This window comes from Lontra canadensis, unplaced genomic scaffold (assembly GCF_010015895.1).
Source record: "Lontra canadensis isolate GAN:19392208 unplaced genomic scaffold, GSC_riverotter_1.0 scaffold25, whole genome shotgun sequence".
Lineage (NCBI taxonomy): Eukaryota > Metazoa > Chordata > Mammalia > Carnivora > Mustelidae > Lontra > Lontra canadensis.
The window spans coordinates 13,925,591-13,942,579 of record NW_022631019.1 but is presented as its reverse complement, the minus strand read 5'-3'; the positions used below and the strand labels follow the sequence as shown (position 1 = coordinate 13,942,579).

Genomic DNA, 16,989 nt, shown 5'->3' with positions numbered 1-16,989 from the left:
CTCCTTCCAAAGCCCATACGCTTTGTTTCTTTAATCCTTCCCTCTCCACCATCCTCATAAAGGGAGAGGTTGCCCTTGTCCAAAACTTCTGACAACTCCGGGAATCTGGATTCCAATCTAGGGTGACACACCTAGGTTTGCCTCGAATTCTGGGTTTCCTGGGACGCAGGGCTTGTGGTTTTAAAACCGAGACAGTTCTCCGTAAACCAGGATCATTGATTGCTCTAACTCACACCCACCTACTCTGGAACCTAACCCCACTGACAAGTAACCCCCGTCTCCTGCAATAATCCCGTTGTTAAAAGGAAGACCGAGGCACATCAACATTTTCGAGGGTTTATCTTGGGCATACATCATGGGAACGGAGCTGTGCCAAACCAAAGGTGGCTGGGGATGGTCCTCCAACAGTAGCTAGGGGAGAGGATTTTATAGAGAAGACAGGAAGCCAAGCCAGGAAATTATTTGATGGTGTTGCATGAGCCGTTGACTTATTTGGGAAAACCTACTTGACTGTGCTTGGTTCTTAAGTTTCATTTTCTGGGATTTGAGTGCATTGAGTCTGGCTTAGGTTTTGGTTTGCTTCTGTAGTTACAAGGCATTACAGCCACCTTGGTCTAATAGCCTCCCAGTTTGGTTACCTTAACACCCTGTCCTCCATCGTCTCAGCCCCTTTTCTTAATTCCTTCCCTTCCCATAGTCATGCTACTGCCTTCTCTTTATGGCCCTCTAAACTAATCTCACCATCCCTAGGAATGTTCCTAATGTTTCCGCCCATAATAATTATCTTCTCACTCTACTTACAAGGTCCTCTTGGGTCATGGCCAAAAGCAGCATCTGCACACTCAGTTTCAACCAGCGTCCGTATTTATCTCCCACCAGTAACCCTGTGCTGGATGCCCAGCATAACTCCGAACCAAAGAGATAGGGGGATTGCCCTCAGGAGGCCCAGGTTCCAGTGGGACATATAGACAAGGAGACAGCAAATTATAATATTGCATAAGAAATGCTATCAAGGCAGAGGTATAGATGCCTTGGGGGGGGGGAAGTGGAGTGAAAGATGCATAAAGGGTTCCAGGAAGAACTGAGTGCCAGGCTGAAGCTGAAAGGGTGAGAAGGACGTGGGCAGACTGAAAGAGTTCAGAGGGAGGGGACAGTGTGCTCAGTTTTGAGAACTGAAGGAAGTACCATCTGACAGAATTACGAGGGCTTGAGCAGGAAGCGGAAGGAAAGCCCAACTCCAGCGCAATCTCCATAGAGCATACGAAGGGACTCAGCCCAAGTCCCTAGAGCCCTGGCGGGGCCATCTTGGAGACAGACACGATCAGGTGTATGTCTAGAAATAGGTCTTCGGCTTTGATGAGGCGAATGAGTAGGGGGGGATGTCACATGGGAGGCTCCAAAGACGGATGACAGTGATGTGATTCTGGGTCAAGGACATGACACTGGGTCTAGGACGGAGGCGAAGTGAGGGCGATTGGAAAGATAGATTCACATGCTAGTAAAAGCACCTAGAAGGGAACTGGACTGACTTGTCTTGGAATGTTTCACGGGCTTGACTGACGTTCCTGAAATTCTTCCACTACAGATCCTTCTTTTGTTCTCAGGAAGAAAGAGTGTGAATTGTGCCTGGACCCACCTTTTCTTGCACAGACATTCCAAGGTTTTAGATGACCCCTCTGCTGTGTTTAGTAAGGTGGGGGGAGGGGACAGGAAGTGCTGGGAGTGCAAACCCCTGGACAGGAAGGCAGAGACCCAGGTTCAGGGCTGGGTCTATCACCAACAGATGCCACAAGCTTGGGTTGGTTACTCCCCCTCCCAAGTTCCTTTTGCTCATCTGTAAAATAGCAGCAATAACCCCAAGGACCAAATACAACAGTAAGGACAGTAATGACAGACTTCTGTGGGGTTACCGTGTGCCTGGCACTGCTCTCATTGCTTTGCAAATACTGTCTTCTGTAGTCATTTCAACAACTCAATGAAATAGGTACTGTCTGAGGCACAGAGGGGTTAAGTAACTTGCCCAAAGTCACAAAGCCAGACCATTTCACTCCAGACGATATGCTTTTTTTTTTTTTTTTTTTTTTAAGTAGGCCTCACACCTACCATGGGGCTTGAACTCACGACCCCAACATCAAGAGTCCCACACTCTACTGACTGGGCCAGCCGGGTGTCCCCAGGACTATATTATACTCTTAACCTCTGTATTATACGACACACATAACTTTTCACAAACTGCACAAAACTCTATATAACACATAAATTATTTCATTATTAGCTCTCTTTCCCCCACATTCATTGTTAATACAGTCTTTCGACCACCTCTGTTATCACATATCACTGTTGTCTGATTTTCGATTTAAGTTTTTCTGTTGGGGCGCCTGGGTGGCTCAGTGGGTTAAAAGCTCTGCCTTCGGCTCAGGTCATGATCCCAGGGTCCTGGGATGGAGCCCCGCATCAGGCTCTCTGCTCTGCAGGGAGCCCGCTCCCCCTCCCCAACCCAGCCTGCCTCTTTGCTTGCTTGTGATCTCTGTCTGTCAAATAAATAAATACATAATCTTAAAGTTTTTCTGTGTTAAAGCAGATCATAACGGTTTAGAGCCTGATAGACCTAGATCTCCATCCTGGGTTCACCTTAGGTGAGTGATTTAACTTCTGAACCTCAGTTTACTATTCTGCCAAATGGCCATGCTGTTGTAGAAAAGGGAGGGAGAGTTGTAGACATTAATAGAAACATAAAGCCCCAGGCTCACTAGCTTAACAGAGTTGCTTGAAACGTTTCTCTGTGGTGGAAAGCTCATGGGGGCAAGGCAAAGTCTGGCATTGCAAACTTCAGAAACCAGAAGAGGAAGGCCTGTCTTCACAAAACATATGGAAAGCCAGAATATGTGCAAATAGTGACAGAAATGCAAACACTTGTCCTTCTCATAAAATTCTTTTCTTCCAGAGGCCCACAGCCTTTTGGCCCATACCTAGAATATCTTTTTATCTCTTTTTTTAAAGATTTTATTTATTTATTTGACAGAGAGAGATCACAAGTAGGCAGAGAGAAAGAGGAGGAAGCAGGCTCCCTGTTGAGCAGAGAGCCCAACTTGGGGTTCCACCCCAGGTCCCTGGGATCGTGGCCTTAGCAGAAGGCAGAGGCTTAACCCACTAAGCTACCTAGGCACCCAATGTCTAGGCTTTTGAAGGAGCTAGTTGCTTGTCCCTCAGCAAAGAGCTGTGTTAGACGACGTCTCCTTTTGAGTGGGAAGGAATAATGCTTATATGTACTATCGAAAGGCCGAAGGGAAGGAGGACTTGTGTGCTGAATGAATGCTCTACAAGCTTCATCAGAGTTAATTCAAAGACTTATAAAACCTCACTGGGTGGCATGTAGTACAGGAGTCTCCCCTTATGTGCAGGGGACACATTCTAAGACCCTCCCCCCAGCAAGTGCCTGAAACCGCAGAGAGTACCGAGCGCTGTGTATACTATGTTTGTCCCTATACACACAAACGTATGGTAAAGTTTAATTTATAAATTAGACACAGAAAGAGATTAGCGATAATAACGTTTAATGCCATAGAACAATTACAACAAAATACTGTAATAAAAGTTATGAGAGGGGCACCTGCGTGGCTCAGTCAGTTAAGCGTCTACCTTCGGCTGAGGTTATGATCTCAGGGTCCTGGGATTGAGCCCCGCATTGGGCCCCCTGCTCAGCTGGGAGTCTGCTTCTCTCTCTCCCTCTTGCTGTTCTTGTGCTCTTTCTCTCTCGCAAATAAATAAAATCTTTTTTTAAAAAGTTATGTGAATGTGGCTTCTCTCTCTTTCTCAAAATATCTTGTATTCACCTTTCTTGTGATGATGTGAGATGATAAGATGCCTGTGTGATGAGACGTGGTGAGGTGAAGGTGAATGACCAGGCATATGATGTAGCCTTAGGCTACTATTGAACTTCTGACAATCTGTTAACATTACCAGGGAGATCATCTGCTTCTGGACTGGGGTTGATCGCAGGTAACTGAAACTGTGGAAAGCAAACCGTCTTGATGGGGGGCAGGAACTACTTGCAAATTAGTTGATTTTTTTTTTAAGTGTGATTAGCAGAATTTTAGTGAAGAAATGCAACTCTAGGACTTGTCAGAACCCACCATAGAGGATATGTGAACTCTCATGCACTGCATTTTAGAGGTAAACTAGTCTGGACCCTTTGAAGGACAATGGGGCAGTCCCTGGTAGCATTTTAAATGTCTGATGACCCAGAGAGGCCACATCTCATTACCCATTCTAAAACAAGTCTTGGGCCATGGACTGGGAGTTATACCCACATGGCTTTAAGGCACAATGGTACGTAAAAGCCAGTAATTAGAAACAATGTGAATATCCATCCATAGGAAAATGGCTTCTTAAATTATAAAGCAGCCATTTATTAAATGCTTTACAACACTTTAACAGGATGAGGGGGAGGGAAATGAGGGTGGTCTAGAATTCACATACACAGCTCTCCTGGACTTGTGGTCAAATGAAAAACCACAAGGCAGAACAACGCTTTCCAAGTAGACTTTACCTAAAACACGAAAATAACATAAAACAAAACAGAAGAGTTATGTTTTCTGCAGGTCTATATATGGACAGAAACATATGGAAAAAAATGGTCTGGAAAGATAAATGCCAACCTGATAAGAGTAAGGGCGGAGGGAAGACTGAAAGAGACCTTATCTTTGTAAATTTTTTTTTTTTAGATTTTATTTTATTTATTTGTCAGAGAGAGAGAGAGAGATCACAAATAGGCCAAGAGGAGGGCAGAAGCAGAGGGAGAAGCAGGCTCCCTGCCGAGCAAGGAGCCCAATGTGGGACTCGATCCCAGGACGCTGGGATCATGACCCGAGCCGAAGGCAGCCGCTTAACCAACTGAGCCACCCAGGCGTCCCTGTAAATTTTTTTTTTTAAATAAAGGCAGTGCAATTGTGTATGATACATATAATTACATTATTTTTACTGGACTAACAAAATCTATTCTTCAAATTTCTTTTCTCTCATTCTTCGTTTCTGCATCTTTTATTTTATGTTGGTGTGTGTGTGTGTGTGTGTGTGTGTGTGAGTGAGCGTGTGTGTGTGTATGTGCACGCAAACAGGGCGTGGGGGGATTGGAGGGGAGATTTGTCACTCCTTTGTCTGTTTTTCCATTTGTGGCTCCTGCTCTCAATGTTGGTCATTCCGGTGCCTCCTTCTGTCGGCCCTGCTCCCCCTCCCGGACCTTATCCTCTTTCTCAGGACTTCCAGCACCCCTTTTCCTCACCCACTTAGCATATGGTAGACCAAAAGGGAAAGAGTTTGGGAGTGGTTGGATTGAAATAAACCCAAATTCCATTTCTGCTGCTGAAACCCATGCGAACAGCAGTGTTATCTTTCCAAGCTCCAGTTTCCTCATCTGGAAAGAGAGAGCAGCCACGGCTTCCTCTCAGAGTTGTTCTGAGACATCAAGATCATGACTCTGACAGGGTAGTGACCTAAGTCCGTAAATACTGGTTTCCTTCCCTCTCTCTCCCTTACCTCTCTTTTGTCCTACCTCCTCAGTGTCCAATCTCTGCACTTTCCCTTAAATGATTCTATGCTATATACTACAATATACTGAAATATATATACTAAATTATTTATCTATGTAAAAGGAATAGTTAATATTATCCATCATTCTTTTTTCTAGCAACTAAATAGAACATTCACGGCTCTCATGGGGAATGAAAAACATCAGTTTTCAGTTTTGTGTGACCCTTGCTTGACTTCTCCATTTTATCCATGGCCCTTGATTGGGGGAGAAGGCCATGGGTTATGGGAATTGTGGGGGGTAGGTTTCTGTCCCTGGGCTAGATTTTAGATGCCCATACTCATTTGATGACTTCACTGGTCCTTGACGGGCAGATATATATTTATAGCTCTTAACAATTTCTTTGTCCAGTGTCTCTGTGCCATAGATCCTAACTGCCCACGGAGTCTGTTGTTAAAGTTACCCTGCATAACCTACCTATGCCATCAGTATCTGCAGGAGGACTATCCCCTGTGGCCACAGCAGCCCGGCCAGTGAAGGGACGAGGAGTCCTGTGCCAGAGGGCACACAAGGGGGCAGCAGAAAGCTTTCTCTCTTGTCTCTCAAACAGTACATGTGGCAATGTTTCAGATATGAAAAATACAGCATGTTCGTGGGAGAATATGTTGACATTAAAGAATAGCAAAGGGAAAAAATCATCCATAATCCCACTATCAGAGGTAGTGATTGTAGCTGTGTATGTGCTTAATGGCTTGAACATATGAGATTGCTGATAGCTGGGCATTTCTAACCTACAGAAGTGAAAATTTTCACGTGGTTTAACCTAATATTTCCTCCCACCCTTTCTGTCTGACAAACACAATGCACTTTTAAATAAAAACTCAAGATGAGATTATATACACATATGTGAGTATATCTTTAAAGCCTGCCTTTTAAAACAGTCAACAAAACCAAAGATAACTGGCAGAATGAGAGAAGATATTTGCAAATGACATATCAGATAAAGGGCTAGTATCCAAAACTTATCAGTTTTGGATATAAAGAACTTATCAAACTCAACACCCAAAGAACAAAGAACAAATAATCCAATCAAGAAATGGGCAGAGAACATGAACAGACATTTCTGCAAAGAAGACATCCAGATGGCCAACAGACACATGAAAAAGTGCTCCACATCACTTGGCACCAGGGAAATACAAATCAAAACCACAATGAGATACTACCTCACACCAGTCAGAATGGCTAAAATTAACAAGTCAGGAAATGACAGATGCTGGCAAGGATGCGGAGAAAGGGAAACCCTCTTCACTGTTGGTCGGGATGCAAACTGGTACAACCATTCTGGAAAACAGTATGGAGGTTCCTTAAAAAGTTGAAAAGAGAGCTACCCTATGACCCAGCAATCGCACTACTGAGTATTTACCCTAAAGATACAAGGGGCACATGCACCCAAATGTTTATAGCAGCAATAGCCAAACTATGGAAAGAACCTACATGTCCATCAACAGATGAATAGATAAGATGTGGGGTGTGTATATATATATATATATATATATATATATATATATATACACGATGGAATACTATGCAGCCATCAAAAACACACGAAATCTTGCCATTTGCAATGACATGGATGGAGCTAGAGAGTATTATGCTAAGCAAAATGAGTCAATGAGGGAAAGACAATTATCATATAATCTCTCTGGTGTGAGGAATTTGAGAGGCCAGGCGGGGGTTCGTGGAGGGTGGGGAGGGAAAAAATGAAACAAGATGGGATCAGGAGGGAGATAAACCATAAGAGACTCTTAATCTTAGGAAACAAACTGAGGGTTCCTGGAGTGGAGGGGGGTTGGGAGGGATAGGATGGCTGGGTGATGGACATTGGGGAGGGTACGCACTATGGGGAGTGCTGTGAATTGTGTAAGACTGAGGACTCACAGACCTGTACCCCTGAAGCAAATAATACATAATAAAAAATTAAAAATAAATAAAACTTGCCTTTTAAAATGAGGTATTAATGATAGGGGTGCCTGGGTGGCTCAGTCACTTAAGCATCTGCCTTTGGCTCAGCTCATAATCCCAGGGTCCTGGGATCGAGTCCCACATTGAGCTCCCTGCTCAGCAGAGCCTGCTTCTCCCTCCCCCTGCTCATGTATGCACGCTCTCTCTCTCCCTGTCTCTCTCCCTCTCAAATAAATAAATAAAATCTTAAAAATAAGAAATATTAATGATAACAAATGTGTATGTGTACACTAGCATGCCTAATACTGCTGCCATGAGAAATGAAATGTCACACATACAACTGAAGACCCATAGATGTCCCTCCCCAGCAGTCGCTCCTCCCTGTCTCCTTGAGGTAGCCATTCTCATAAACCTGGGGTTCATCAGACCTAGGTTTATATCACACAGTATGCAGGATTGCTTAGCATTTTTAACTTTATATAAATGATACCAAAGTGGATATATCATCCTGTGACTTGTATACCTGATTAAACATTATGTTTTTGGAAATGTATCCCTATTGATGCATACAGTTTTGCTCATACATTTTCAATTTTTTGCTATTAAATATACAGATTCACTATCTGCCTCTCTCCACGAGGCTGGGGGCCTCTCCATGCTGGGACTGTCTCTATTATATGTGGCTGGAGAGTCCCCACAAATGGGCTTTGAATAAATGGATAAATACAGAAAGTAAAAGAGTAAGAATCCCTGTCCTAGAAGATCCAGCCTCCTTTGTTGGGGACCCAAGACAAAGCATCCTGATGACAAGACAGCTCTCGCATCTGGACAGGCAGACATCAAGGCTGAATGGAATACTTCATTCAGAGGTCATCTCCCTGGTGCCAGACACGGGTTGCTAGCTAGTTTTGTCCAGAACTTCAGGGGAGGAGCAGTGTCATCAGGAAAAGCTTCTGGAAGGTCCTGAGCACACTCCTGAAAGAGGACTGGTTTCCTTCTGCCATCACAACCAAAAGCCCACATTTCCAGATAAAGACGATGGCGTGGTCTCCAGATTTTCTGGTTCTCTTCATCTCCAAGTTTTTCAGACAGTTGTAATCTATGCGTGGTAGAAAATGGCACTGCCGGGGTTTTAGAATGCAGGCAACCAAACACACACACACACACACACACACACACACACACACACACACACAATTCCTTTGATAGTTAAAATCTACCTGACTCTGATGCATTTAAAGTTTGGCTGTAAACTGAACTATAAAACAGAAAGATAACCATAAACCACAGGGACAATGAGACATAGTGGCCAGAGCTGAGGGCCTCTGGTATCAGACAGAGCTGAGTTAGAATCCTGACTCTTCTGTTTCCTGAATGAATATGTGACTCTGTGCAAGAGAGCTAACCTTGTCTAATTTCTGTCGCTTTATCTGCAAAACAGACACACCACCTGGCAAGCTGATGGGTATGAACTACCAGGTTTTACTGCTTGGTGCACATCCTATAAACGGGAGAAAGTTTTATTAGCAAGCTCGGTCAGAGGGAGCTACCACTGACTATCGAAGCTGGCCATGGTCATTGAAAAAGAATGAAACTCCTCACGGTTATAAAAACCCAGAATCTCACCGTGACTGCTGTTGCAAAAGCTGGCGCTCCTGCCAGCAGTTGGGAGGCATGGTTCTCAGGCCTCCTCAAGAAGCATGTCTGTCCTTTGAAAAGGTCCTGCTCTGACATCCCAGGAAGCTGTCCGGGGTTCTGGGCCCATTTCCCTTCTTCGGGAAGATGGAAGGAATAAAAGTGTATGTATCTGCAAAGTTCAGGAGAGACCCAGACCTCGCGATAAGATCTCTGGGATAAAATGGACTGTTCCCAAGCCTGTAAGTGTTCCCTCTAATATCTCCAGCTGCAGAAGCATGACCCAGAAGTATCCTGAAAGGATAGCTAGAGGAAAGGAAATTGAGGTCAAATTGACCCCCTTGGAGTAGATCTATTCAAAGAAGTGAGTATCTAATTTCTGAATTTTGTGTTTAGTTAATCGTGTCCCCATTTGGCTGCCATTTTAAGTTACGCTTTAAAAATGTACACACCATTTGATTTGATACCTAACCTAAAAAAAAAAAAAAAAAAAGCAAACATTATCGCATTTATTGTGGGAAAAGTAGTAAACTGCTTTCCAGGTGCTGATATGCTAGCTGGGGAGATTGTCAGTTCACCAGGAAACAAATATACATCTGATCTCAGACAGTGAGAGCTGCATGGTGAAATGGCAGAGGCTGTAAAGTCATACGATACAGAGAGCCTTGGGGATCAGGGTGGCTGGAAGGCAAGGGGAGCAAGGAAGTCCCCTCTGAGAAGGTGGCATTTGAGCTCAGACCTTGGGTCACTGTGAAAGAATTCATTTTCAAGTACTTACTTAGCTTTTTTCAAAAGCTTTGTTCCTGAAAATAAAATTTCAGGGACATGTCTGACATCACCTTTTTCTTTTTTTCGAAGATTTTATTTATTCCTCTGAGAGAGAGAGCGAGCAAGCACGTGCACAAGTGTGGGGAGGGGCAGCAGGAGATGGAGGACAAGGTGCTCCATCCCAGAACCCTGAGATCACAACCTGAGCTGAAGGCAGATGCCTAACCGACTGAGCCCCCCCAGACGCCCCTGATGTCAGTGGGCTCTAGGTCTTCTTCATCCCCGGGAGCTGGCAGAATGTTGTGGCAAACACGTGGGATTTTTCAAGCACACTGCCTCAGTTCAAATCCTGCCTCCACCATTTCCAAGCTACAGACCTGGGAGAGGTTACCTAAGCATGGGAGCCTCTGTGTCCCCATCCAGAAATGAGGATGATGAGGATTATGATGATGATTAATAATAAGACTTTTTACAAAAGAGATGAGTAGCCACCCACCGAAAATCCATGTGTCCTCTCCCAGAGCAGAAGCTATTGCTAACAGGCAGCATGCCTTACCATGGAATGCATTTCCCAGCCCCTCCTACACCCAGATGCTGCCAAAAACAAATTTTTATCACTAAGATATGAACAGAAGTGATGCGTATCACTTCCAGGCCTGGGTCTCTGAGTCACCTCAAGAAGGATAAGCATGCATTGCCCAGGAGCAAGGGACTAAGTCAGGGAAACACAAGCTTTGATTGTGTGCAAAGTCTGGAGCTGGAAGGTGTATTCGCAGTGCCATCCAACACCACTGCGCTTGCTAACGCAGCCTTGCCCTGTTGGGAAAAGTGCGAGAGTGTGTCCCACATGGGCGACTCAAAGTGATTGCTGGCCGAACATAACCGAGGACAGGGCTTTGAACCCTATGGACTGAGCCTCATGAGATTTTGACCCCCTGCTCCTTCTCCCCCTTCTAGAAATGTTGGGAGGGTTATTTTTTGTGTTTGTCTTTCTTTCTTTTTCTTTCTTTCTTTCTTTTCTTTCTTTTTTTTTTCTCTGTACTGGTTGCTTATTTCTGGGACGATCAGTAACTATAAGAAGAGGGATATTAGGCTCCTAGGATGTAACACATTTGTATTGTCAAAAAATGCGTACTTTTTTAATTGCCGGGGATACAGAAGAAAAGAGTCTTGCTCAGTAATGTAATCTCTCTCCTCCTTGGGCTCAGTTTGCTGTGGAACTTGAAAATCAAGAGCTTCACCCAGAATATAAAACATCTTTTCTCTTTTTACTTCCTCTTCCCCCAGGACAATTGTTCTGTGATAGGGTTCCTTCAAGGCTGTTAGCTCTTGGGCAGCTAACAGGGAAGAGGAGGACTATATGCCTCATGTTTTCATCCACTTTAAAATGAAGCGATGAATACAGAGCTCCCGGCACAGGAAATGACACACAGTAGAAATGTGACAAATCAGCCTGGTCTCCCTTTAGCTCATTTAACTCCTGCTGGCTCACTGTTAGCTATGACATGATTGAAAGCTTATCTCAGCCATAATACAAATGACTTAACCGGTATTATTGTCCCCATTGAGTGAATAAGAAAATGGAGGCTCAGGAAGGTCAAATACATAGCATTATTTTTTAAACAACTTATTTACTTATTTATTTATTTAAGAGAAAGAGAACAAGCAGGAGGGGCAGAGGAAAGGGAGAAAGAAATTAAGCAGACTTCATGCTGAGCAAAGAAGCCCAAATCAGGGTTGAATCCCACAACTCTTAAGACCTGAGTCGAAACCAAGAGTCAGGCACCTAACCAACTGTGCCACCCAGGCATCCCAAATGTATAGCCTTATTATGCCAATAGATGTCTGGTACATGTTTTATCTCATTTAATTCTAACAACCATATAAGAATGCATGAGATTGGTATTATTGTACCCATTTTCCAGCTGAGAAGACTGAGGCTCAAAGAGTATAGGCAACTTTCATTCTCTGGCATTTTTTAGTACTTTTGTGTGTGCCAGGCTTGTGTTGGGGGTACTGGAAATCAACAATAAGCAATTAAGACACATTCCTTGCTCTCATAGAGTTCACAGTCTGGTGTGAGATACAGCAGATAAAGAGGCAACTTCTAGTATGGTAAGCTTAAAAATCTGATAGTGTGGGATGCTATCAGAGCCCAGAGGAAGGGTCACCTAAGTCAGAATTGAGGAGAGGAGGTGAGACATGAAGCATTTTAATTTAGGTTAGATGTAAATTAAGATGTGACTTGTGGATAACTTAGCCAGAATGGGCACTGTGGAAGAATGTTGCAGAAATAGGGAACCACTGGGGCAGTTTCACCATTAGGTGCTTGAGTCTGATTTCTTTCTATTCATTCTGTCTGGGATTTTCTGGGCTTCATGTGTCTGTGGAGAGATATGCCCTCATCTCTGGAAATTTTTCAATCATTTTCTTCTAATACAACCTCCATTCCATTCTGTTTTTCCTCTGAGATTCTTATTAATTCCAAATTGGACATTCTATGTCACTTACCTCTTGTGTAGTTCACACCCTTTTGATTCCCTATCCTTTTGGGGTTTTTTTTGTTTTTTTTTTTTGTTTTGTTTTGTTTGTTTGTTTGTTTGTTTTGGAGATTTTCTTTACCTGTTTTACAGTATATGCTGTTATTCCTTTCTTTAGCTGTGCCTAATCTGATGTTAAACCTATCCATTGTATCCATTATATTCCTAGTTTGGGTTCTTATATTTAGTTTTAGAATTTCTACTTGGTTCTTTCTAAAATCTGCTACGATACGTTTTTATCACTTCCTGTTTCCTAACCAAATTTTCCAGCTGAGGTTCTATCTCCCTGAACACAGTAAGTGTTGTTGTTTGATTGTTGGTTTCAGATCATTCTTACAATAGCAGTCTGTATGGGTCTGTCTCTGTTGTCTGTTTTTTTCTGTAGACACTCACTCATGGTGTCTTGTCTTTTAGTGTACCTAGTTATCTTTAATTACTTGCTACGTATTGTATTCTTAACCATATTTGTTAAAATAATTTGAGGCCTAGAATGATGTTAATTTCTTAAAAAAAAAAAGAGATTTTCATTAGCTCATTAGCTTCTATTATATACCTGAGGGTACTAACTATCCAGGACAATTTAAACAATCAAAAGATTGCGGTTTTCTGGGCCATTCTAATGATTCGAAGACTAGCTAGCTATAGTCTGAGCTAGAGCTGGTTTACTTCCACTTCACATTTTCTCCTACCACACAGCACTTTTGAGTCTCAGCTAAAAATGGAAATGGTTTACCAGGATCACTACTCTTGATGAGATACAAAATCCCATTTTAGTCCTCCTAGCTCTGGAAGGCTGCCAAAAGACAGCTCAATATTTTAGCTGTTTATTTGATACCAGCAAGTGTTCCTGAGCGAAAGTGGCCCTGAAAGTATGGCTCACCTCTCCGGGATTCTATCTGTTCCCAGATCTCAGCCAGTACCCTTCACTCTCATTCTAGGTCTTTGACACTATTAAGATGTTTTTGTATTTTATACAGCTCATCTAAGTATCTTCAGCTTTCAGCCATTACTGAATACAAAATCTTAAGAATAGTAATGTGCCCAGAGATCTCAAATCTTCTGAATAGTATAGGCAGGCTTGGAAAAAGATTTGTTTCAAATCCTAGATTCTTTCTTCTATACTGCACTGCTCAGTCCAGAAGATAATGTTATTGATAGACAGATGATAGATAGATAGATAATAGATAGGTAGGTTAGACAGATGATAGATAGATAAAACTAACACTTACTAAACCCCCAGTCTGTAATGCACTCTGTTCAAAGAGCTTTAGATTTTTAAACTCATTTAATCTTCAAAACAATCTTAGGTGCGGCCACTATTCCCATTTTACAGATGAAGAAATTGAGGCCCAAAAAGATTAATAAATTCATCCAAAGTCACACAGCTAGCAAGAATTGAGCTGGAATTCGAACATGAGTCCAACTCCAGAGCCTGTGCTCCTAACTACAAAGTTTTAAACAAAACTGTCCTATTTTCAAGAACCTGAGAATCACAGATCCTACTGCTTAGATTCAGGCACAAATATCAATTCTAGGACTATTGATTTCTCCAAGATGAGTTTCATTCTATTTCTACCTACCCCTGCCTAACAAACTTTTCAGTTCCAGGTATCAGGAAGGGTTTTTTTGAAAACACATCTTCAGTTCTATAAACGACAACCATCCACATCACCTCTATCAGATACTACCCTCCAAGGGAGACCGAAAGAGTTCACAGGCTAATCAGTGCTCCTGCCAACCTCGTAAGTTGAAAAAACGGTGAGGCAGTAAAGGGGAAAATGTTTTATTGTCTCCATTTTGCAAAGGCAAATTCCAAGCCAAAGTGGATGAGTCATCCACAGAGATCAGAATCCAACACCTGGTCTGTTCCACCCCTCTGAATTCCCTCCTATCATGGGGGACTTTACCCTGTAAAGAAAGCCACTTCTCTTCCAAGAAATATGCAAAACAGACTGTGGGCCACCAGGGACAGGGCAGTGGGAGACAGATGCATACAAGATCCGTGAAGAAGCAGCCCTTTGGTTTAACCCTCTGAAATCAGTGATCTTCCATTGCCTTTCTTTCCCCACCTCCAGACATGTTTCTAGATACTGAGAGACTGAGTAGGGACACAGAGCTTCCTTGGGGTCTGGGTTCACACAGAGTCACAGCTGAGGGAGCTGAACACCAGAGCAAAGGACACCAGGAAGAGAAGAGGGTTTCCCTGAAAACAGCAGGGTGGGTGCAGGCTGACGTGTTTGTCAACATGACAATCTGGACACACCTGGAAACAGCTGCTCCACCCCGCAGTTGGCCGCTAATGGGGCAAGTGCAGCCAGGTCATGTTCTTCCAGTTACTCTCTTCTCATTTCTTCAGAGCTGTATGAAGGCCAAGTCCCATCAAAGGAACTCCAAAGGATCCCTATCCCCATCTTATCTGAGGATAAAGCTTCAAATATATTTTGGCACTGAGGCCCACCCACTGGGAAGAACTTTGTCACCCCAAAGAAAGCGCTGCTTCAGGTTCATGAGCTGAGTGGCTTTGGAAGGGAATCCCTGCCCCCAAATACTTCTCTTACCTTGACATACCACATTGGCTGAAATTCCACCATCAGAGTTGTCCTCCTTTGCTGAAAAAATAGTAAAGTCTCTTTCAAAATGTAAATATTCCCAGAAAGCATCCTGAATTTCTGTCAATCTTAATTTTTTCTCCCATAAATACTTCTTTTCCCAGATTTTTGGAACCTGCTACCATCTGTCTACTGAGAGTCTGACCCATAAAAGGTCCCTAATAAATATAGTATCTGTTTGTTATCTGATGAATGCTCAAAAATGACTAAACACATAAACAAGAAGCAGCCTAAAATTAGAAAGGAAGCTCAAAGAGATCCCTGCTTCATCCAATCTTTCTCTTTCTCTCTTTTTTTAAATAGAGTTAAACATACAGCAGAGTTGCATTAACTTGTTCTTTGGGGGGCATACACATGAGTTTTACAATGTTCCACAAAAAGTACTATGACTAAAGGTACTTCTGCACCAGAAAGGGCTCAGTACACACCCTGGCACCAGAATGTAAGCTCAGAATGTATTGCAACTGATAATCTTAGTATTTGGGGCCTTGAGACTTTTTAACATTTGGTCTAGATTATCTTAATCCCATCTAATTCTGTCTCTTAAGGAGCAAGAACCCCAATGTAGCAGAAAGTGGGAGAGGAGAGAAGCCACAGGCTGGAGCTCCATCTGTAAAATTGGTGGGCACTGCTAGGTGATTTTTAGTGCCCCTTTCTTGTACTCTGTGATGGGAAAATAGTAGAGAAAAAAGAGGGTACATGTTGGAAAGGAGTGGTCTGAAAGGCTAGAGGAAGTTGCTGAGCCCCTAAGGGCTATGTTGCTTATCTCATTTATTGTAACTAGTCTACAGATCCTGCCACACAAGGAGCAGGAGGGAGAACAGCGACTGTAGAGAGACCATCCGGTCATCTCGTCCTAGATTTCCCACTACAACCTCTTCTCTTCCAAATCTATGCCAAGGAACTAATATGGTTCCCTGGACATGGTAGGCACCCCACAAAAGTTTTTTGGCTCAAACATAATTATGCTTTCATTTTAGAAAATGGGGGGGATAACCACAAAGTATAAAGAGAAGAATAACCATCATCCAGGAGCCCACTGCCAATAAATACTAATAGAAAAAGATAAGTAATATTTATTGGGTGATGATCATGTGCTGAGCACTTTATATGCTCTGTCTCCTTTAGTCATGTACTTAGCCACAGCTGACATTTCATATTTCCTCCCAGGTTTTTTTTTTAAATACAAGATAAATATTTTTGATAGTTATACTAAGCCCTTTATATATGTTTTGTTATCACACTTCTCACTATTATTTCTTATAATCCTCACAACAGACTTGGGAGGTATCTGTTTCTTCTCCTATTTTATAGATGAAATCACCCATGCTCTGGAGGTCAGTGACCTAAGGTCACAGAACTAATAAATGGCAGGGCTGGGATTTGAACCAGGATGAACTGGCAGTAACGCCCATGGTTTTGTCCAACACCTGCTCTCTCGCTCAGCTTCCTAGGTGTTCTCCCTTGTAGGATGTGAGTGAGGAGCGATGGGCTGAATGTTCCCAGGGGGTCCTAGTGACAGGCCTTTGACATAGCACAAAGGTTAAATACATGTAAGGTTTGGATGTTACTGTAAATGGCCAAAAAGACCTTTAATTCATACCACCCATACATCCAATGGGATAGCCGTCTGATACCCAATGACCCACCCAGAAAGATATGGGCAGTGCCAAGGACCAATCAGGGTAGTAAGCAAGGACTGAGTTCCCAAGAACTGATAAATACCACTTTTATCACTTGTTTAGTCAGTTCAGCCAGATAAAGGAGTGAACTTACCTATATCCTGAGTCTAGGGTTGCCAGACAAAATCCAGAATATCCAGTTAAATTTGAATTTTGCCATTTGTTCAGCCACAGTCAACATTCTAGATGTACTTACATGTGTGAGTATAGAAACTAAAATATCTGTTCTGGGAACCTGGGTGACTTAGTCAGTTGGGTATCTGACT

General features: G+C 42.9%; 1 protein-coding gene across 1 annotated transcript in view; it reads left to right on the top strand.

The window, feature by feature from the left end:
* The window catches only part of RNF186 (ring finger protein 186), a 41,390-nt gene that overhangs the window by 549 nt on the left and 23,852 nt on the right, over window positions 1–16,989 (top strand). The window lies entirely within an intron of this gene.